The sequence below is a fragment of the Cibotium barometz genome, chromosome 2 (assembly GCF_041138505.1).
Source record: "Cibotium barometz isolate CiBa-2024 chromosome 2, ASM4113850v1, whole genome shotgun sequence".
In the NCBI taxonomy this organism is placed as follows: domain Eukaryota; kingdom Viridiplantae; phylum Streptophyta; class Polypodiopsida; order Cyatheales; family Cibotiaceae; genus Cibotium; species Cibotium barometz.
Genome location: NC_141047.1, coordinates 45,504,112 through 45,528,781, shown reverse-complemented (window position 1 = coordinate 45,528,781; position 24,670 = coordinate 45,504,112).

Below are 24,670 nucleotides of genomic sequence, written 5' to 3'. Positions count from 1 at the left end.
GGAAAAAGGGCCTACCCTTTTGGCCATTTTACCATCCACCAAAAATGTGGTAAAAAGGGTGGATGTATGTTCATCCTTTTTTTGTTTAAATTTTTTTTAAAGAGAAAAAAATAATGTACTCTTTATCATGTTCGAAAGGGTGAAGACATATAACAAAATGGTGAAAAACATTACAAAAAAGCAAACATTGGAAAGACACAATTTGAAGGGCAAACATGCCAATCCACCTTTTTGGATGGTAGAAAGGGCTTTTCACCCCTTTTCTTTTAAAGTGCAATGCACCAAAGCCACTTACAATCCCAGCACTTACTACAAAGGTTTAACATGGTATACTATTTTTTAAAGAGGCTTTTCTAAGGTTTGATAATATCTTTAAGGGTTAAGGTGGTTGTCCAGTAGGATAAAGCCACATGGAATATTAGGTGGATAATATTGCTATAAAAGTGAGGTGAGCCATGGGCCATGCCATACCCCAAGTTCCAACGTCTAGATGAGCATTTTTGAGATACTGATGATTGTTGTCATCTAAGTCGTGACTCCTTGTTGGTGGCAGGTGGAAATTTGATGTACGTTGAAATTTGAGGGCCAAAGTTGAGGTTGCTCATCACTCGTGAATCTTGTGTAGTGTGTAGTGTGTAGAGGGTTTTTTTTTAACATTAAAGATCTTTAAGAAAGGAGTTCCATGTCTTTAAGGTACAAGGTATATTTGATTAGAAAGGGAAATCTCTCAAAGATAGATGGAGTTTGATTGGTAGAACTAAAGTGTATCCTACCTTACTTTCTTTTGCACAAGTTGTAATGTTGTAGCACTATAGTATGTGAAAGAGGTTTTAAAATCCAAGTTAAAAAACCGTTTGGAGACGAAAAGTATAGATGTTCTCATGCGAATATCTATTGAAGGTCCTTGTTCATGTGTTTTGATTTTACAGATGCCATTGGATTAGATTTTAGATAATTTTGGATGGAAAAATATCTCATCTTATTAAAATAATTTTCCCTGAAACAAAAGTTCAAAAAGATTTTCAGAAGGTGCATGAGAAATAAATTATAATCTGTTTAAAAGGCCTTATCCTAAGGGTCCACATTTTTTGAAAATTTTAAATTAAGGTTATAAGGGGCCAATCAAATTCATCCAAATGTATGGAGGAGATAAATTGAAGAAATAAAGAAAATCCTCCCAAAAATGAGTAAATACTCACATAAGATGAAGAGTGGACTAAGGACCAAAGGAAATACCAAAAAAATGAATTTTTGACATCTCAAGAGTGGGGATTCCCCCTCATGAAGAAGGTGCCTATTTCACAAGTGTGGTGGAGTTTTAAATTCGCAAATATTGAGATATTTTATCTCTCCTCTCTCCTAATTCAAGTCTAGTTCCAAAAAGTAAGCTAAACTAATCCAAAAATGGTCAAAAATTGACCAAGCTGATCTAGAAAATTCTAGAATCAGTTTGCTTGGTTAGAAGCTCACTTTTTCCTATAAATAGAAGCCTGCCCCCCTTTGTAGAAGCTTAATAGTGTTTTATGCACTGTTACTCTACTCCACTCCAGAGCCAAAAAAAAATAGTGAATTTATTGATAATTCATTAGTTTTGACCTTTCCCTCTTCAAAAGAATTGGTGGCCACTCTTGTTGCAAACAAGAGTAGATCCCTCAAACCATCAAGCCAAAGAAAAGCTCACAAAAATTCAAGTAAGCTAGAAATCCTACTTTTTCTTTATTCCTTTTAATGGTTTTCTTATTTTTGTTTTCTTAAAATAAAAAAATGATGATATGCCTTGTTGGAAAGGCTTTCCCTCTCTCTTTATTCTTAAATTCAGCCTTTCTTTATCCTAGACAAGTAATCAAATTGTTAGAATTAAACTTTTTATATTGTTTCTCTTTTAAAAGTGGAATTTGATTAGTTTAGAATGCTTTAAACCAATTGGGATAATTTTTAAGTAACTTGAGGATAGAAAAAATTCAAAAATGGTCAGCCATACAAAGGAGGTTATGGCCAAATTTTCTTAAATTTTGTGAAATAAGTTTTATCTTTTATTATTCAAAAAGAGTAATGCCCACCGTTTGTGTATTCTAAAAGTGTTATTTTCATTCTAGGCATAGAAAAATTCATATTAGAAATATTTTATTATAAAAGTGTTATGTCCATTAGAATTAATTTCTATGCATAGAAAGATGCATATTGGAGAATTTTTTTTAATTCTAAAAGTGTTACTTTCATCAAAATTGATTTTTTTTTGCATAAATAGATGCATAAAAGAATTTGTTTTATTATAAAAGTGTTACTTTCTTCAAAATTGATTTTTATGCATAAATAGATGCATAAAAGAATTTTTTTATTATAAAAGTGTTACTTTCATCAAAATTGATTTTGATGCATAAAAGATTTTTTTTTAATTCTAAAAGTGTTACTTTCATCAAAATTGATTTTTGAATTTTTTTTATTATAAAAGTGTTACTTCCATCAAAATTGATTTTTATGCATAAATAGATGCATAAAAGAACTTTTTTATTATTATAAAAGTGTTACTTTCATCAAAATTGATTTTTATGCATAAATAGATGCATAAAAGAATTTTTTATTATAAAAGTGTTACTTTCATCAAAATTGATTTTTATGCATAAATAGATGCATAAAAGAATTTTTTTATTATAAAAGTGTTACTTTCATCAAAATTGATTTTTATGCATAAATAGATGCATAAAAGAATTTTTTTATTATAAAAGTGTTACTTTCATCAAAATTGATTTTTATGCATAAAAGATTTTTTTTTTCTAAAAGTGTTACTTTCATCAAAATTGACTTTTATGCATAAATAGATGCATAAAAGAATTTTTTTATTATAAAAGTGTTACTTTCATCAAAATTGATTTTTATGCATAAATAGATGCATAAAAGTTTTTTTTATTATAAAAGTGTTACTTTCATCAAAATTGATTTTTATGCATAAAAGAATTTTTTTATTATAAAAGTGTTACTTTCATCAAAATTGATTTTTATGCATGAAAGAAAATTTTTTATTCTAAAAGTGTTACTTTCATCAAATTTGATTTTTATGCATAAATAGATGCATAAAAGAATTTTTTATTATAAAAGTGTTACTTTCATCAAAAATTGATTTTTATGCATAAATAGATGCATAAAAGAATTTTTTAATTATAAAAGTGTTACTTTCATCAAAAATTGATTTTTATGCATAAATAGATGCATAAAAGAATTTTTTAATTATAAAAGTGTTACTTTCATCAAAATTGTTTTTTATGCATAAATAGATGCATAAAAGAATTTTTTATTATAAAAGTGTTACTTTCATCAAAATTGATTTTTATGCATAAATTGATGCATAAAAGAATTTTCTTTTTACAAAAGTGTTACTTTCATCAAAATTGATTTTTATGCACAAATAGATACATAAAAGGATCTTCTTTTATATAAAAGTGTTATTTCCATAGAAGTTGGATTTTATGCATAAATAGATGCATACAAAATTTTCATATCAAAATAAGAGTTCTCTTTAATTCTATGTTTAAATCCCATGAATATTGGTAAATGAATAAGTAAATACTCTGTGAGAGAAAATTCTACCGTTTCATATTCTCTAGGATGGTAATGAGAAAACTCAGAAAAACTATCGAAGTCAGAATTTTAGACAAATGATTAAATTATTCCTCATAGGAATTCGTGATTGATTAGTTTTGAATTCAGTTAAGCAAATACTTAATGAAATTCAATAAAGTAGTACTTGAAATATTACCCCTTCGAGAAAGATAGGTCAGGAGAACCTTTCCAAACTCAAACCCTCAATCAGACTATGATCAAGACATAACTCCTTCGTCAGTTTCAAGAAAAGAGGATGTGACCAGTTCAAAAAAACTTACTCAAATCACCCACCGAATCTGAAACTAACTTCATGGAGACTCCTAAGGTAGAGGAGTCAGGACATCTTTTTTGAGGAGAGAGAAACCCCACAACCTAATGTAACATGCCCTCGGGGAGGTCACTCACAAAAAATGTGAATATCACGTGCGTTCAACAGAAGCATAATTTTAATTTATGAAACTTACAGAAATATATTTACATAAGGGTATGATTTAATTTTTTTTCAAAAAAAATATAAATTCATAAAGAAAAGGGGATATTATATAGATTAAAAAATTCACAAATAAGGGATTTAAAATATAGGCCTTGAACGCACGCGATAGGGATATTTTACATATAGTGACCCCCCCGAGAACATGCCCCAATAGAGTAAAACCACCTCTAAGCCATCGATGATGTAGGCCAATGATGTAGGCCATGTGGTAGATGTATGTGTGAGCACTTTAGTCAAGGTCATGGGCACTTGTAGTAGCCTTGGACACATAGAGAGAGAGTGTCACAAACTATGAGTTAGGGACTTGAGGCACTAGTCGCGGGCTACCAAGTAAGAGGCAAACCTGGTATAGGGTCCAGGTGTGCTAGAATTATTCACTTGAGGGGAGGTGTTGAAATATGCAAGTGAATGGGTGTGTGCGGGAACAAGCCCTTAGCAAGAGACTGTAAAAGGGAGTCTGTAATTAAGTGGGTAACAGTGACAAGGTGAGAGGAATCTACTGATGAGAGAATCAAGGGTAGCATGAGTGAATATAGGACTGTGGAAAGATTCTAGGAAAAGGTGCCCCCAAATGTAGGGAAGGTGGCACAAATCAAGGAGAAATCAGTGGGATTAGATGCTTGGCATCTTGTGGATGTAAAACCTATAAATTGAGGCATTGGCCTAATGAGAAATTGCTGGTTTTTGAGTATCCATGCCTACATTATCCTATTAGACTAATCACTCACTAATCTCATCTTATCATCATCTAATCACTTTGCTAATTATGTTGATTCTTGCATTTGATCCACCATAGCCCACTCTTAGTTGCATTTCAACTACATGAACTGTTGCCTGCTACTTCATGATGTGAACCATTATCTGTTGTTTCACGGAGATCTTCTATTTCACGACCTGAAAAGACAATTCGACAGAAAACCAAGTTAAACGGTTGGAGTAGTGATTTCGCCTGTTGAAACACATTCTCATGTACTTGAGGTCCGGAAAACTCATTGGAGATGACCTTACCCACGATGACAGTGTATCAAATCACCCAGGTTCTTCCTACCAAAAAAGTGTTGGCTCACGCTGCTCAGCAGAGCACTCAATTAAGTGTTTTAGCTTGGAGGAAACTGACCACCATAGAAACAAGTAATGAGGAGTCCATGGAAGAAGGGCTAAGATTCTCTAGCCTTGGAGAGGAAGAAAAACCCTTTTCTCCTACGAGATCCAGTGAAATCTTTGATATGGCGAGGGGATTTTTCGGTCTCCAGCACGGCACGGAAGATGAACTGCAATTTGCAAGAAGCGTAGGACACGGTCTAAGACTGGATTTACCAACCTTCTGGCCCCAGGAATGCTAAACATAGTGCGGATTAGTGGGACAGTTACATCAATTGGAGAAAAAGTCTATGTTCATCTATTTTGATAGATTTTAGCATACCCTTCTTTAATTACAAGCCCTAGACAAAAGACCTAGACAAAGTCCATGAGAAGCAGCAAAAGAGGAACTTTATAACACGTCTTGGACCCACTATTAGTGTGCTGAAGTAAATACGTTTTATCTACATTCCCATAGGAAGTTTATAACAGGTCTTGGACCCACTATTAGTGCTCAAGTAAATATGTTTTATCCACATTCCCTTAACTCCCTACCATTTCTTTAACCATGAATTGTGAGGGAAAATGGGTTTTCAAAAGAGGCAAAGAATTTTGAACATCAAGTGTGATAAACCCCCACAATTTGGGATTTTTTCTAAATAAATTTGACAAACCTAAGGGAAACAATAATGAAAACAATGCTAAGAGGATAGACACTAGCAAGTCTAATAAAGGAGACTCCAAGCCACATGCCATTAGGCATGTTAAAGGTGCGACAAAGAGATCCATATTGCAACGGTGAATATGATAAGCTTTATGTCTAGGGGGTCAAATGAAAAAAGAGCTTAGCCCTTTGCAATCACACCTAGGCTAAGAGAGCTTTTGTAAGAGGGAAGAAACTTATATAGTGCTCCTTAACAAGGTTATAACCATGGAAACTACGTCGACTCGCCTCACAAACAAGCATTCCTCTATAAGTTTAAGGATTATTTCTTAGAGGAGTTGCCTCTTAGAATACCACATTTGAGACCTGGAGACCATAAGATTGACATTCTCCGATGTAATAAACCACCTTACAAAGCATCTTATTATAGAGTCAATATGCTAGAATAAAAAGAAATCCAATGCAAAATAGAAGAACTCTTAAGAGAGATATTTAATTAGACTTAGCAGGTCACCTTATGGTGCTTTCATACTTTTGGTCAAGAAAAAGAATAGCACTTATCATAGTATGTGTATAAACTATAGAACTTCAAACAAGATTACGGTAAAGAATAGGTACCCCATTCATAGATGTGATGACTTATTGGATAAATTGAGAGGGGCTAGGTTATTTTAGCAAAATTTACCTCAAGTTCATCTATCATCCAATAAGAATGGCTAAGGAGAATGTGTATAAGACTACGTTTAAAACTCAGTCTAGTCATTGTGAATTTTGGTAATGCCCTTTTGGACTTACCAATACTTTAGTCGTATGATGAATTGGATACATTAGGATTTTATGGTTGTATTAAAAACATTTAGCCTTAAGCCAAATAAGAATGGATGAGGAGGATGTGTATAAAAATTTGTTTAGGACTCAATCTAGTTATTATAAGTTTTTTGGTAGTGCCCTTTAACACCATATTAGTGAATTTGGGAATTTCCCAATTCCCATTTTTGAATACTTAAAAAAGGAGACATGGATAACATGTTTGTAAGTTTCTCAAAACCCTATCATATGACCTATCGTTGGAAAGCGCTTGAAAAATGGAATCTAAAGAGCTATAAAGCGCTCATTTTGGATTAGTGGTGTTCAAGTTATGGTTAATCCAAACTTTTGACCACGTGTCCCAAACTTGTGAGAAATTCCCATATTCTCCAATATGGTGTTCTTTACACTCACCAATGCTCTTGTAACTTTTAGTCGTATGATGAACTGTATATTGCTCAAACATCAAGGTTTTGTGGTTGTATTTTTTGAGGGCATACTAGTCTTCAGCAAAAATATTGAAGACATAAGAAAAACTTGGAGATAATATTCTCTCTTTTGAAAGAAAACCAACTTTATCTCAACCTTGAGAGTAGTTTCTTTTAAGATAAAATTGAGTACTTGGGCTGTCTGAGTCGAGGGCATTCAAGTGGCTCCAAAGAAGATCGATTCCATATCACTTAGCCTAGACCTCATGATATACATGATTTACGATCTTTATTAGGAGTATGCAGCTATTGAAGAAAATTTGTCAAGAACTTCCCATGTATTGCACATCCCACTGACATCTTCACTAAAAGAGGCGGGGCCATTATCCACGCCTTTTTAGACGCTTTCGAACTAAGCTCAAAAATCCCAAAATGTCGAAATACTCGTGGAAATAAGCGTCGAAATGGAAACGTCAAAATATGCGTCGAAATAAACATGTTTTCCCACTCTTATTTCGAACGACATTTTCAACTGCTATTTCGATTATTTCCACTGCTATTTCAACAATTATTTTGACTGGTATTACTATGATTATTTCGACGGATGCAGAACATTTTTGTGAGATCCCCCTGTTCCCACCGAGCAACGGATTCGGGTACTAGCAGCGGAAGTAGCACTTCTCGCACGGGACAGGGGTCCCACATTCGGGGCCTCGTCCACGGATATCCGGACAAGAGACTAATCCGTCGGTTTTTCCAAAACCGAACCCGGAAAAAACTTCCCTTACTCGAAAAGCACGGGCGATTCCACCAGGATAATTTTTTACTCTAACGTAGTCAAGATCATTACTGATCACACTGATCCAACTGCACCTATAAAGATACTCGGTCGGATCAAGGAAGAAACTTGCACTTGGATCATTGGGATCAACGCTTTTTTTCCCATCAAGAGGCACAGCCGTTGATTCCTATCCATAGAACAATTACTATCCGGGACTTACTTCATCTATCGTAATAACAGAAATTGAGTCTCGGTTTACGGATCCATCAGTCCAGCCTAACCCCATCCGATCCCATGGGTTAGCCAACCGCCCAACCACTGTAGTGATGGGATCCAATTTGGAATTTGGTTAGGTTTTGTCCCGGGTACCAAGGAAAAGAGTTCCAAGGCCCCCTAGCCGGAAGTTCATGCAAACATAAAATTAGGCACACCACTTACACACCCAATATGAAATTACCTTATTCTTAGCATCAGCTAACTTTAAAACAATCCTTTAATGAAACCATAGTACCACTGATCACAGTCTTCCAAATTATCCGGTTGATTCTCAAATTTCCCATCATTCCTTCATCATCAGAGTATCTATGGCATCATTGGCAACTAGAACGCTCACCACCTGTCCACTCAGAGGCCGTTTCCATAGTTCCTAGCCCATAATACTCGGCAATATAATCATTTATCAAGATGGACTCTCGTTGAAGATCAGCAAGATCAACCAACAGATCCATATAAAAGAGCCATGGACTCATCCGTTGAGGACCAGCAAGGTCAGTCAACCAGATCCATGCCCGGTTTCACAAAACAACACTTACTCCTTGTTCCAATATCTTCCTCGACGTACGCGTGGGTATCCTAGGCGACCCAGAGCCCGAGCACCGTATGGTCAGCACCCTCTAGGATCCTTCGCAGGTGACCTAGCGCTTCACTCATAGGCCGCTTCCTTGGTCCCTCATCCACCGTACCGGAAGCTCACCATTTTAATCGAACCGAGGCTGGTCAAGACCTCGGTCGACCTTGCTACGCGAGACGTCCTCCATTGACTCTCCGTCTCAGCAGTTGCAACTTTATCAGTTAGGTCTCCACGACCTTAATCACAAGACGGTCAAAATGCTTCCCCAGCATTCTTGACATAAAACAGCCATTTACAAACAGCATTTACAAATAGTTTACAAATACAGTTTCTATATTAACTCTCATTTTTCCACATTGTTCCTCATTAATCCACATTACTTATTCCACATTCCATTTATATGTGTACTCATCCAATCACCTCATTTTCCATCTCTTCACTTCAAATTCCTTCACATCACATATCATATATTCACATCCATATCCACATCCATATCCACATCCATACATCCACATCCATATCCACATTCACATCCATACATCCACATCTACATGCTTATCTCCATTTTCACATCTTCATTTATACATCCACATCCCATATCCACATTCATACATACACATCCATACATCCACATCTACATCCACATACTTACATACATCTACATCCACATTCACATTCACATACATCCACATCCACATTCCCATACATCCACATCTTTACATCCACATTCCACATTCACATCTATACATCCACATCTACATTCACATTCACATACATCCACATCCCCATTCCCATTCACATCTATACATCCACATCTACATCCACATACATACATACATCCACGTCCACATTCCACATTCACATCTATACATCCACATCTACATCCACATTCACATACATCCACATCCACATTCCCATTCACATCTATACATCCACATCCATTCACATCTATACATCCACATCTACATCCACATTCACATCTATGCATATATATCTTCATGCATATATCCATTTTCACGTTCATACATCCACATCTACATGCTTACCTCCATTTTCACATCCTCATTTATACATCCACATCCCATATCCACATTCATACATACACATCCATACATCCACATCTACATCCACATACATACATACATCCACATCCACATTCACATTCACATACATCCACATCCACATTCCCATACATCCACATCTATACATCCACATTCCACATTCACATCTATACATCCACATCTACATTCACATTCACATACATCCACATCTACATTCACATTCACATACATCCACATCCACATTCCACATTCACATCTATACATCCACATTCACATACATCCACATCCACATTCCCATTCACATCTATACATCCACATCCATTCACATCTATGCATATATATCTTCATGCATATATCCATTTTCACGTTCATACATCCACACTCCCATCTCCACATCCACACATCCACATACATACATCCATTTCCACATTCCCATTTATATAACCCCATATACCTTCACATCTAATCTTTTACATCACATCCATTCTCGCCCTATCACAACCCATATACATCTTATCCTATCACATACACTTCTTACCTCATCCCCCCATACACATCTTAATTCATCTTATCACCTCCTAACTTATTTCATAAGCATCTTATCACCTCTTATCACACCTCTTATCACATCTCTTATCACCTCCTAACTTATTTCATAAACATCTTATCACACCTCTTATCACATCCTATCACATCTCTTATCTATTTATAGAATACAAGAGAATTCTTACATTTGATATAAGATTTCTTTACACATTTATTTATGAATAAATTCTATTTAAGGAGATTAATACTTTCAAAGTAAAAATCAATCTTTTATGCATCTTCCTATGCATAAATTCATTTTTAATGAAAATGACACTTTTAAATTAAATTTTAATCTTTTATGCATTTTTCTATACATAAATTCAATTTAGATGAGAATGACACTTTTGAATTAAAAAATCAATCTTTTATGCATCTTCTTATGCATAAATTCAATTTGGTAGGAATTACACTTTTAGAATAAAAAAATTTCTCTTATGCATCTAAGTTAAGCATAAAATCCATTTATGAGGAAAATCACACTTTTAGTATAAAAAGAATATCTTTTATGCATACCTATATGCATGAAATTCAATTATGATAAAAGTCACACTTTTATAATAAAATAATCAACTTTTATGCATACCTCTATGCATGAAATCCAATATGATAAAAGTAACACTTTTGATATAAAAATTTTTCCATTATGCATACTTCTATGCATGAAATAAAAATGGTAAAAATAACACTTTTGATATAAAAATTTATCCATTATGCCTAATATTAAAATTCAATTTCTCCATGATTGTAATGAAATTCTTTCAATTAATCTAGGATGATAATTCCTAGAATATGGTAGGAAGTCCTCTTTTATGCTTTGAATGAGATTATTTTATGCATAATTTTTATAAAAATTTTGCCATAGCTCCGCTGCTATGACTGATAAATCTCAATTTTTCTAAGGGATAATGCTTATCATTAAGAAAATAATTAAAATGATCTCTAATTGGATTATTAATCCATAATGGATTGAATCATCAATATTCATAAACTAAAAGCATAGAAAAAAGCCATTAATTTGGCCTCAAGCATAGCTTAATCTTGGGTTAAGGAAAAGCTTTATGAAAAGCTTGATTTGGATTGAGAACGGGTCATGAGTATGACCATTTCTTGAGTGAGAGAGAGAATTTACATAAGAATCATTAGAATTTAAACATAAATGAAAATTAACTTCAATAGCATTTATTAAATTATGTAACTCTTCACTACTATTCAAACTTCAATAGCATTTTAAAAAAAACCATACCAATTAAACTTCTCAAGCTTGAGAGGGGTTGAGAAGAGAGAAACATTGAGAAATTATAGAAAGATCAATATTCACTAATTACCTTACAACTTGCTTGATTCTTTGTTCACGGTAGAGGCCCCCAACCAATCAATTGGTTAAGTATGTTGATGGACTCACTAATAGGGATTGAAGAAAGAGGGAAGCTCCAAAAACTAGTGAATTATTAAATGAATTCACAGTTCTTGGCTTAGGTGGAGTAGAGTAACGATGCATAAACACTATATATTTTTCAACAAGGGGGAGGCTTCTATTTATAGGAAAAATTGAGCTCCTAACCAAACAAACTGATTCTAGAATTTTCTAAATCAGTTTGGTCAATATTTGACCATTTTTAGGTCAGTTAAGCTAACTTTTTGGAACTAGACTTAAATGAGGAGAGAGGAGAGATGAAATATCTCAATTTTTATGAGTTTAAAACTCATTCAAGCATGTGAAATATGCACCTCCTTTAAAGAACTCCCCTTCCTTACATATGTCATATTTTTAATATTGCTCATAGTTTTTTACTAATAAACCTTGTACATTTTCAACTCTTCATCTTATGTGAAATATGCACCTCCTTTAAAGAACTCCCCTTCCTTACATATGTCATACTTTTAATATTGCTCATAATTTTTTACTAATAAACCTTGTACATTTTCAACTCTTCATCTTATGTGAGCATTTACTCATTTTTGGGTATCTTCTTTTTCAAATTGGATTTATCTCCTCCCTACACATGGATTGATGCTATTGGCCCATAGGAACCTTAATTGGACCATAATCCAAAAATTTCTGAAAATCTAGGCCCTTAGACTAAGGTCCTTTATACACATTTCCAATTAATTCCAATTGCACATTGGAAAGTTCTTTTTTGAATTTCTGTTTCAGGGGAACTTATTTTAATAAGATGAGATAATTTTCTATCTAAAAATATTAAAAATCTGAATATTCTCTCTCTAGAATATTTTCTCTCTCTAGGTTAAAACAGTTAGAAACAAGTCTTTTATATTTCTGAAGAGGGATTGATTATAGAAGAAGATACTAGACATCAAAAAGGGGTTTGGGGGAGGAATCTTACAATTTTGACGGATGCAAGAAATTTTTGACGGTTATTTCGACGAATGCAGGAACTTTCGACACTTATTTCAACGCGTGTAGGTATAATTTGTTTTTTTCCATTAATGGTGCATCCAGCTACAATCTGATGGATGTACCATTATGCCAAACTTATAGAGTACCAAAGTCAACTGTACTCTGATTATGAAGAATGAAGCGAATTTGTTGGAAAAGTTAAAGTGCCAGAACGTTTTTGACATTACAAAGTAGGTACATTGTACACAAGTGCAAACAATGGCCAAATTATATTGCAAGATGTGAAATTTACATATCAAAGACCATATTATAAGCTTTGACGAGATGAGCCGACAAAAGACCATAGTATGGTATGGAAAGCCAAAATGGTTTTTATACTCGATGACCAAAATTGCATAAAGTAATTGCATACAAACTCAAACAAAGATGTGAGTTGAGCAAAATATGTAGGTACAAGAGAAAAGACATGGGCAAGGCCACTCTATGCGGAGCCCTAACTCAGGGTCAGGTATTGGTCCGTGCAAAAACCATACAAGACGCTTTTTTTTTGGTATACAAAACAACGATCTAACATGCAATGGCAAAGCAAGTATACAAATCATAAGGTTAAGGCGTGCCGCATTTACCATATCTGCAACATTCCCCCGATTGAGGTTGACGCCTCCTCGCTCAAGCTTCTCCAAAAAAAAGTACATGTTATGGCAGCGAGCAATGTCCTCCTCTTCTGCTGTTTGTCGGCCAACTAACCACTTGATTCTAAAAGTACTATAACATAAAAACAATAAACATAACATAACATCAAATGAAACATACAAGATAAGCCTTGATACTTACAAAGTAGACATGGAATGTATCCAAACCGTCGCTTCCAAGGTGAGAGCTTCCTATGCTCTCCATTCAGGCTTTCGCCACATCCTCTTGTTGCTTGTAGCATTGGGGACTTCTTGCATACTTTTGCTTCTCCTCATTCCAATCCTCGGTTTGCTGATGTACCAAGGCTTCTCACCCCTTGCCTTGACTCTCCTAGTCACATCTCCCCGCCAATGTTTCATGATGTCCACCATGTGGTCTTTATCCACCTTATGGGGATGACATCACTACTGACAACCGGCTTGTACTCATCCTTGATTTTATTAATGACTCTTTCTTTCTTAGCTTTATCCAACTTTGGCCATAAAGTCATTAGCAAAGACAATGTGGCAAAGCTCACCGGGATGCAGCTCTTCATCTCTTGCTTGACATCATCCCCAAAACCACATTGCCATTGACAATTGTATAATATTTTTCCCCATCGGGTGTGGGGTGTGTGTCGAAACGTCGCGACGATGATCGCGAGCAAAGAGTGCTTTGGGCGCTAGATGGGGAAGGCCGCTCACATGGGGGCGTAGACCCATCCGTGTCCCCACTGAGAAAACAATCGCCTTCACCTCCACCTCCACCACTCAAGCGTTGTCCTCTGCGAGCATTGGACGAGTGACCTGAGGGAGGGGTTCTGGCGGCTCTTCATGGGGTTTCTATTGGTGAACTAGGGTTAGTGGTGGTGGTGCTCGATGGTGCGGCCAAAGTGCCCGCCCCTCCCCTAAACTCTTTGCTCGGGCGTGGCTTGTGTTAAAAAATCCATAAATTGGTCAGGCGACATGGCATATGGAGAGAGGGATGGAGAGTAAGCCGGTGTCTCATCTAGAGTGCGGTACATATCTCTACACACACATAACAAAGCCCACATGGAAACTTGAGTAAGAGCATACACATGAAGAAGAGCACACATCTCACAACACACAACACACGCACACGCACATGCAACAACCAAGCGGGGAGGGGAGGGAGGGCAAAGAGGAGGCGAACCTTCTTGAGTGGTAAGGAAGTGGAAAAGAGCTTGGGAGAGAGAGAGAACCTGCAAAACAAAGAACAAAGCAAAAAACAGAAACATTCATTATCCCTAAACACACACTCCCACACATCTCACAACCAAGAGGAGAGGGAAGGGAGGCCAAAGAAGGAGGCGAACCTGCTTGAGTGTGGTAAGAAAGTGGAGAAGAGCTTGGGAGAGAGAGAGAGAACCTGCAAAACAAAGAACAAAGCAAAAACAAAAACATTCATTATCCCTAATCACACACACACACATCTCACACCCAAGAGGAGAGGGGAGGGAGGGTAAAGAAGGAAGTGAACCTTCTTGAGTGGTAAGGAAGTGGAGAAGAGCTTGGGAGAGAGAGAGAACGTGCAAAACAAAGAACAAAGAAAAAAACAAGAAAATTATCCCTAATCACACACACACACACATCTCACAACACATGCACATGCAACCAAGACGAGCACCGTCGAAAAAACCATTGAAATCAGGGTTGAAAAAGCGTCGAAAAATAACGTGGAAACCAGCGTCAAAAAAAAATTCCCATGCTGATTTTGACCACGGTTTCGACGTCCTTTTCGATGGTATTTTCGACACGACGACCTTTTCCACGATTGTTTCCACGACCTTTTTGACGCTTATTTTGATGATCACTACTTTTTATTCAAATTCAAAATCTTTCCAGATCTTGCACACCCCCAACATTTCAAATTCCATATCACCGACTTCCACCCTCCACAAATGGTTGTTTGTGATCCAAATAAATCCACGTGGTAAAGAATTATTTGAAGAGGTGAAAATAGTAGTTGACAAATTGCCAGATGCTGAGGAACTCCCCCCAGATCATGTGATGGTTGAGCATACACCACTAGCACCTATTGAACAACAAGAAGAATAAGAAGAAGACATAATAGTTGAGGAAGTAGGTGAGGCTCACATTGGATTAGGATCGGATGAAGGTGTACTCATTGAGGAAATACATCTTGAACGAGAAACAGACACTAGAGATAATCTAGAAGAAGAAGAGATTCAAGCTGACTATGATCATGACGCATCGACAGCTCTGATGCTAGAGATAGAAGAGGATGACAACATGGATGAATTACCTTCTACTACTACAAGACAACCGGTTCCACCAATTGACGACAATGATGGAGTATTTCTAGAAATAGATTTATTTGGAGCCATGGATCTCGCTGAGGACGAGCAAGTTGATGATGAACTTTAATTTCATTGTAAAACAGAGCACTTTCTTAATTGCACCTTAGTGAGATGAGGAGGAGGAGCTAGCATTTGTCCTCCTTCAAAGAGCGTGATGGAAGTTCTCCCCTCCTCTCTCCCTCCCCCCTCCCTCCCCTTCTCTCTCTCTCTCTCTCTCTCTCTCTCTCTCTCTCTCTCTCTCTCTCTCTCTCTCTCTCATAGACACATATGCTTCCAAAGAGGTAGAAAGAGAAGGCTAAAACACACCCCAGGGTGGGAACTAGCAAATATTATATATAAATTTAAATTTTAAAAAAATAAATTTCCATGGTTATTTCGACATTTATTTCGACTCTTGTTTCCACGAATATTTCAACGTATATATCGACGATGCGACCAGGTGTGGAAACTAAGCGTCGAAAAACAATGATTCTCTTGTAGTGCTGACATATTTCCTAAGAAGGCTAAACAATTTTATTGGTTCAATAGACATGATAAATACTTCAAGCTTTGAAATAGGTTCTTACTCATGCCCATGTGTTACTTCCTAACTTTATTAGATCATTCTTTGTAGTTGTAGCTATGGGGAGATTTAATATGGTCATCCCTTAACCTCAGGGGGTTCACCTCTAACGTGCGTTCAAGGGGTATTTAAAAAACCCCTTACACTTACATACTTTTATGAATAAAATGACTCCTTTTGCTTCATAAACTTATGGTTTTTTTTTCTAAAATTCGTTTAAAAAAGCATTCCTATAAATGCAATTCTGTAACTTTTTTGAATTAATATACCCCTCTTGATGAACTCACGTGCTACACTTACATATTTTTAGGTGAACCCCCCTAGCCCTTAGCTTATAAGAGATGTAAGTTGAAACCACTAGAGTGCAAATATAGTATATATGATAAAGGTTGATCAATATAGTATATATGATAAAGACTGATTAACATTATCTTATGAGTTTTAAATTAAGACTGATCAATGAAGTAGACACTTGCTCTCTCAATTCTTGATTTGAGATAGAAACATTAAAAATGGGCATCTCTTATTTAGAGTATTTCAACCAATGATATGATATCAACCTAGCAAGAAAAGTTTAGTGGTTGATGCTTTAGAAGGCCCAGCATCAATAATAACTTTTCCACCATAGAGACTTCACACTTTGAAGCCATGTAGGATTCCTATGATCATGATCCAAATTTTTTGGATCCTTGGAACTCAGTGAAAGATAAAAATTGGATAGGTGAGTACTCATATAATGAAGGATATCTTTTCTTCCAGAAAAGATTATGCATCATGTGACCATTTAAACAGAGTGTTCTAGAGAAGATGCATCAGCCTCTATACATGGGTCATATACATTACATGCTTTGGCTAGAGAATTTTATCGGTCTACAATGAAAAAGAATGTAGTTATATTTTTTGCCGAGTGCATGATTTCTCAAAAGATCAAGAGCGACAAAGGCAAAAGACTAAAGGCTTATTGATGCCATTACCCATTCCTAATAAACCCCCATTCCTAATAAACCATGGGAGTAGATATCGATGGACTACATTATGGGATTTTCTACTACTAAGAGTTATACTTACATGATTTGCACTATAGTGAAATGCTTTATTAAACAAGCCTATTTTATTACATGCAAAGCGACATTGGCATCTTGACAAGCTACACATTACATCACGGTTTACCCCCAGGTCATTTGTGATCATCTAAATTATAATGAACAAACATAAGTTACTATTAGTATGATTTTGGACTTACTTAGAGCCTATGTTTCATCCTAACCTAGACTTTGGGATAAATATATTCACCTTATTCAGTTTACCCCCAGGTCATTGTGATGTGATCATCTAAATTATAATGAACAAACATACGTTACTATTAGTATGATTTTAGACTTACTTAGAGCCTATGTTTCATCCTAACCTAGACTTTGGGATAAATATATTCACCTTATTCAGTTTTCTTACAAGAATACACCTCATTCAGCCTATAAGTCATGTTGAGATTATATATGAGAAGCTTTTACCTATTCCTACCTCACCTGTCTCATGACGTGGAGGCTGCTCATCATGAGTTTACTCGAGAATTTGACAACATATTTCAATAAGTATGCCAAGCTATACATAAATCTCATAAGAACTGTACGCTAAACAAGCAAAACAAAATGTAAAGCTATATCTTTTAAAGAAGGTAATTATGTTCTCTTAAGAATTAAAAAGAGATGTCTCAAGTGTGTTGAGAAAAATCTGGTAATGAAATTAGCGCACCAAGGTTTTATGGACCATTTAGGGTTGCGAAAAAGATTAAATGACCTTGAATAACAATTATATCTTCCGTCACATTGGCATGTTCAAAATTCTTTCCACATTATTTTGTTGAAACCATTTAAAGGACCATTTCCTCCACATCCTACTTTGAAGAGCCACACCTAGTTGTTGATCAAGAGAAAATGTTAGAACATGACACGATCATTACCACATACACATGGGAGACACTTACACTAAGTATTTTCAAGAACCATCCTACTGAAGATTCTCGATGGATGCTTGAGTGATATTTTCACACTTGTCCAGACCTCATCCGCTCATACAAGCAAACATGCAATTCAAGACAACTGCAAATCAAGCAAGCTAGATCCTTCTATGGTAGATTGGGGACACTTGAAATAACATTTCATCCCATGCTGGTAGTTAGTATCATGGGTAATTTTATTATTAAATACTATAACGAGCTAGTGTTATTAGTATAATATATATTTGGGGCCTTACTACTATTATTGTTAGTGTAGGTAATTCCATGTTATATACTTAGCTAGTGTTATTAATGTTTATGTTTGTGCCTTTCATATGATGTCATGTTAGGATCGATTGTGAGGAGTCCAATTGATTGTATATAATTAACATGGTTGGCATTGTTGAGTAATAAGTGTTGAGCACTATAATGGAGCCAAGTAGGACATCCTATGGGTGGGACTATGTGTAGTGCATAATATTCGATTTGCGGTATCATGTAAGGTTAATTTATTTGGCCAAGTGTCAACATTTTGTTATCATGTCCATCACCCATTTTGTGTAGCTGGGACATGTTATATTATGTGCACATGTGAGTGTAATTATTTATAGTTGTAACTTTTGTTGCAAGATTTTTCAGCTTTATTTTATAAGAAAAGCTCTTTACGGCTCCTTGGAATATTTTGGAAGAAATAAAAAAAATACCCGCATATGTGAGAAATGAAGCCACTCACATCAAGAAGAGGGAGAGGGGGGGTTGCATCCCATGCTTATCTTGTGTTAATGTTTCTCATGCTTTCATATGCTTTTGCCATGGTTCATTTATTTGCACATGTCATTTAGTTCTAGTTTGTAAGGTAAGTGAATGGTGGTGAGAAATTTCTCCTTGTACCAAGATCTTGTTAGACTTCTTTTTCATATTATGGATAACCAATTGTTTTTTAAAAGAGACTTATAATGTGCACATTTAAAAACTTATACCTTATCACCGATAAGAGTGTGCCAAGGAAATCATATACATAGACTATAAATTACTCCATGAAGTTATGAGGGTAGAAATTATGTATATATTCTAAGATAATTGTATCTAGTGAGAATAACTCGTGTTAAGAATATGCATTGTAGTGTTAACTACCTAGGTCCAAAAAACATTGGCATTCCTTTCCCTTTAAGCATTCTCCACACCATCTCCATAATTGTGTGATTCTTATGCTTTACAACACCATTTTATTGTGGAGTAGGAGCAACTGTCAAATCTATCTCCTTGCAATATGCATTGAATTCACCCGATATGAATTCTCATCCATAGTTTGTTCAAAACTTCTTCATCCTCTTTTCCATCTCATTCTCTACCTAGCTACTATCTCATCTTGTGAATGCTCCAAAAGCTTTTTAGTTGTATCTCGAAGAAAATATACCTATATCTTCCTATTGAAGTCATCGATCGATTTTTTTAAAAAAAGTAAGAAGAACAACCCAATGTAGTGGTTTGCATTTTACCACAAAGATTTGCATGGACAAGCTCTAGAGAAGCCTGACAGTAGATTGTCCATATACACAGAACTTGGGATGTCAAACACAACTTATCATCTATCTACTCACCCAATTCTTGGCACGAGAGTCGAAGTCCCAGTGTTCATGAAACTCTTTTTATTGGACCTTACATGAATCCTTTTTGCCTATGGTTGAGGAGGAAATTATCATTTGAGCAAGCATTTTCTTTACGTTTTCTCCAAAATATAACTAAATCTTGAAATTTTTGAAGAGGTTTTCTCCACAGGGAATTCACAAGCCATATCTTATGGTATCATGTGAGTCTAAGGGAGGGGGAGTTTAAGAAGCCGAGCTTAAGCTTATAAGTTAGGAGGTGAGGGGTATTTATGGTGGGGGAGGGACAAGGGAGCAGGGGAGAACAAAAGTAGGAGTTTCGTTTCTTCTTGTAGTTTACAATATGTGATCTAGTGGTGTAGTTTGAAAACTTGATTAGTTTACTACTCTTTTAAGCTAACTATACATGAAATAATTTTTGGAGAGTACATGTAGGTCTTTGTACATCTAGCACTTACATCCATGCTACTTGCATGGGCTGCAACTTGTCACATGACTGCTATTTGATTTTTACACCTTGAATAGGGGTACTTGAATTTCATAATTTAGACTCATATGCTTAGAAAAGGGTATAGTTTATTTTTTAGAGAAACTTAAATAGGGAGTTTTTATGAGTTTCATGCACACATGTGCGGTGACATCCCCTTTCTGTAGTAGAAAGTGAATTCCCTGGGTTTTCTCCCTTCTCCCATAATTTAGAAAAGTTTTTTCCTAAAGTTTAACAAGTTCTAGGCTAAATTTACCACCCATTGTTCAAGAAGTAACATGGGTTCAGGAAGAGGGGTCCAGTTTGAGGCATCCATCTTGCCTACCGGGCTTATGTCATCGACTAACACACTACAATTCTGACGCGTGGAGGGACCATGGTGGAGGCCCAGGCCGCATCGCGATTGACGTGAGAGGGCCACGGCTAAAAAAGGTTTGCTGATTGGGGGCGTGTAGGGAACGTCTATCTGCTGATAAACTGTGGCGGACGGTTGAGCATTATCTTCCGCCCCGCCCCTACATGCATACAAAGCCGCCACCAGCTCCATATATCCTAAGGGCATGAACCTAAGCTTTATTGAGAGAGAGAGAGAGAGAGAGAGAGAGAGAGCGAGAGAGGGGTTTTAACGTCGGTAGAATGCAACACGAGGGCATATACGACCAACACAAGGGTAATGTTTTTTGAGAGAAAAATGCACTCTCAAAAACATTGTCATTTTTCCAACAGCCACTCCAAATGAAGGTACATCAAGGTGTTCTTAATACCTAAAACCTAGCTAAATTGGGTCTACTCAATGAACCAAGGCCATGTAGTCATGTGGAATTGTGCATGGACAAACGTCCATTTAAATCGGGTCTACTCAATGACCCAAGGCCATGTAGTCATGTGGAATTGTGAAGTTCCACGCATGGAAAAACGTCCATTTAACAAATTCCCGTTAGATAGGTTGATCCGTAGATGACTCTTACTACCAAAGCAACAAGTTAGCATGGGGTTGGAAAATCGTCCATTTCATGCACATAATTAGGCACCCATGCATATAATTAGTTGATTCCATGTGTGAATTTGCCAATCATGTAGAGCTGGCATGTATACCCATCAATTTATTCCACGATTGCAAGTATTGTATATATATATAGAGAGAGTTTTGTGCACATGGAACTTGGAATTTCTTGCATGGATATGTTGATCTAGTTCCATGGAACTTGTACAACTCAATGCTCATGCACGTAGAATTTTGGTCGAAAGCATGGAAACATGTATTTCCACATGTGGATTTGTCGAGCCTGCAAAACTCGTACTCATAGATTTACTATAGAATTATTGAGTTCCACATCCATAGAATCCTAATTCCATGCATGGAACTAGTGAGTTCCATGCATGTGCAATTCAACTTTTTCATGTGGAATTGTTCAAATTTATGCCGATTAAATTGTTCAATTTTGTGCCCGTTAAATTGTTCACATATGGAAGTATAGATAGGTGGACTTTAGCTCACATTGATTCCATGTGCAAATAGAGTTTTAGCTCCCTTGGATCTGCAATTAGTTCCATGCATTGAACAACCTCTTTAACATAAAATAGGAAATATGTAATTATCATTGGTCAAGTTGTGAAATTCTAATTTCATGCATCTAAAATTCTAGATTGCATCTTTGAATTGAAAAATAAATGGTCTTTTCTCTATTCTTTTGCAAATCTAATATCTATTCCTAATTTTGAGCATAATTAAGTACAAAATGAACTATCTAAATCTAGAAAATACCTAAGAGACTAAGATCAATTACAGAGTTAAGTATAATATAAAGAAGAAAACAAACTAGAGAGAAAACTCTACTTGTAGGAATTTATACTGAAACTCTACTTGGGGTGGTCACACTATAGGCACCCATATAGAACATGTGTGCAAGCATGTTTAAAAAAACAAAATTTTCACTCCCCTTTTGTAAGTATACATGTAGTTTGGATTTTAGATTATCCCCCCACCATTTCTTATGAATTTGCATAAATAAATAACATTAAAGAACCACTTGATTAATCCCTCTAGCATGTATACGGCTCGGGGGGTTCACTATAAGTAAACCCTCTATATCACGTGTATTCAAGGCTTATTTTAAAAATCCCTTATCTATGAATTTTTCATCAATAAAACATACCCTTTTTCTATTTAACCTGTGAATAATCCCTTTAAATGGTACCCTTATGTATGTAAAACATGGATTTTGAAATTCCCTTCTCTTGAACCCAGGTGCTACACTTACATATTTATGAGTGACCCCCCACCCCCCACCCCCCGCCGAGGTATACGATATGTAGGTATCCCAATTTAAAAAAGAAAACCTCCGTGTAGCTAGGTGCTATGTTGCATATATACAAAAAGTGAACACCCATCGCCCTCCCTCCCTGACCCCCACACACCTCCCTCCCACCACCCCCTCCTCCTCCTTCCCTCGAGATCCACAGCCAAGAATAAAACACGAACACATGAAAGCATAATATTATATCTTTTATGGTGCATAAAACCACTCAACATTTGGCATGGAAGGGGACTCCCATAGACGATTATAAGTAATATATTAGATACAATAATTCACTAACTCCCTAGTAACATCCCAAAAAATACTTAACCTTGGAGAAAATCAGTTAGTCCCTAGTAATAGCACAAAAAATGCTTAACCTTAAATGCAAGGGTCAGTAGAGCCTTACCTTTGAGTTGAACCCACGATCTCAACACTTATGTTGATGGGTACTAATGCCACTCACATGCATGATGTCATACCACCATGGCTTCTCACCTGGCTTCTCACCTATGGGTAGAGTGCGAATGATAAAACATTGGTCCATTTTCATAGAATGTGGGATGCCAAACATAACCTATCTAAGTGTCGTTATGCATGGAGTCACACAAGTCTTAGCACAAGACTCGTCTTGTTTGAAGGAAATAACTCCATTGATCACAACTTGAGGACTTCACTTGGGTTAAAGAAGATCAATCCAATTTGATCGCAAACATGTATGTCATATTGAGGCCTCCCTCTTGCCTACCCATCATGTAGGCATACATGGCCAACTAACAGCACACCTACTATAATGTTCTTGTGTAAAAAGGGGGGGCATGCCCATCGATGACGTGAAGATGATGGAGCTTGGCATGGATTTTTTTTCCTTGAAGCACACATGTTAACAAACCTAGTCTCAGGCTATCTCCAGGGAGTGTGGACATCAGGACACTACGTAGCCTCCCTGCATCATGACTAGCATGAGGCATGAGTCACCTCAATCTCAAAGAGTAAATGGAACTCGCGATATTTATTGTTAGTATTTCCAAACACAAGATCATTTTAGCAAACCAAAACTCCCACTGGCACACCAAAATTCCCACAAACATGTAAATCGAATAGCCCTAAAAATGACATTACATTTCTTCATTGGGTTAAATACTATCCCTATAACTAATGTGACCAAGGAGTCCTATACCCCCCCCCCCACAGCACACCTAATTCCCATCTAGAGACTTGTGTCCATATGTGTATGATGTCTGAGCACCCCTAGAATAAGTTCCAAGCATCTTCAACCTTGGACTAGCATCTCAAGCATCTATCCAAAATTAAAGTTCCTCTTGATTATCTCATAGGTAATGCTCTAGCTAGTACCTTCCACATGAATGTGTTCATTATTAAGGGTAGTTTGAGCTTCTAGATGTTCATATACCTTGACAACCAAGTTTCCTTCCCGCATTTAAGGTTCCACAACTTGTTGAATTACTAATCTATATTAATATCTTCAATCAACTTGAGCCACATATTTGAAGTTTTGGGTTTGATCAATGGTAACTCTTCACACCAGATCTATCTAGTTCTTAACTTTGTTATCATCCCTCCAAAAGGTGTTAACCCCCAATGATCATACTTTTTCTAGGGCTAAAGATAACACATCCAAATCCCTCTTCTTTGAATTGTACCTTGTAGCACCTTATAATAATCTCTCCTTAGATGACACATACCTAGCATTATAAAGAGCATAGACATATGATTCTATATTGTTTATGCTCCCTTTTTTTATCATGAAGAAGAGAGTTTGATCTCTCTCTCTCTCTCTCTCTCTCTCTCTCTCTCTCTCTCTCTCTCTCTAAGTGAGAAGGAGAAATCATACTGTAAAATGAAGGCTTTGTTGTTAACATGTATGCTTATTTTGGGCCACCTTTTTCTGCACTCAGATATGAGAGTAGGTAAGTTCTAAGGGTTATGGATAAACCTTAAACCTTAGATCTTACCTTAATTAAGCTGGCCCTAGC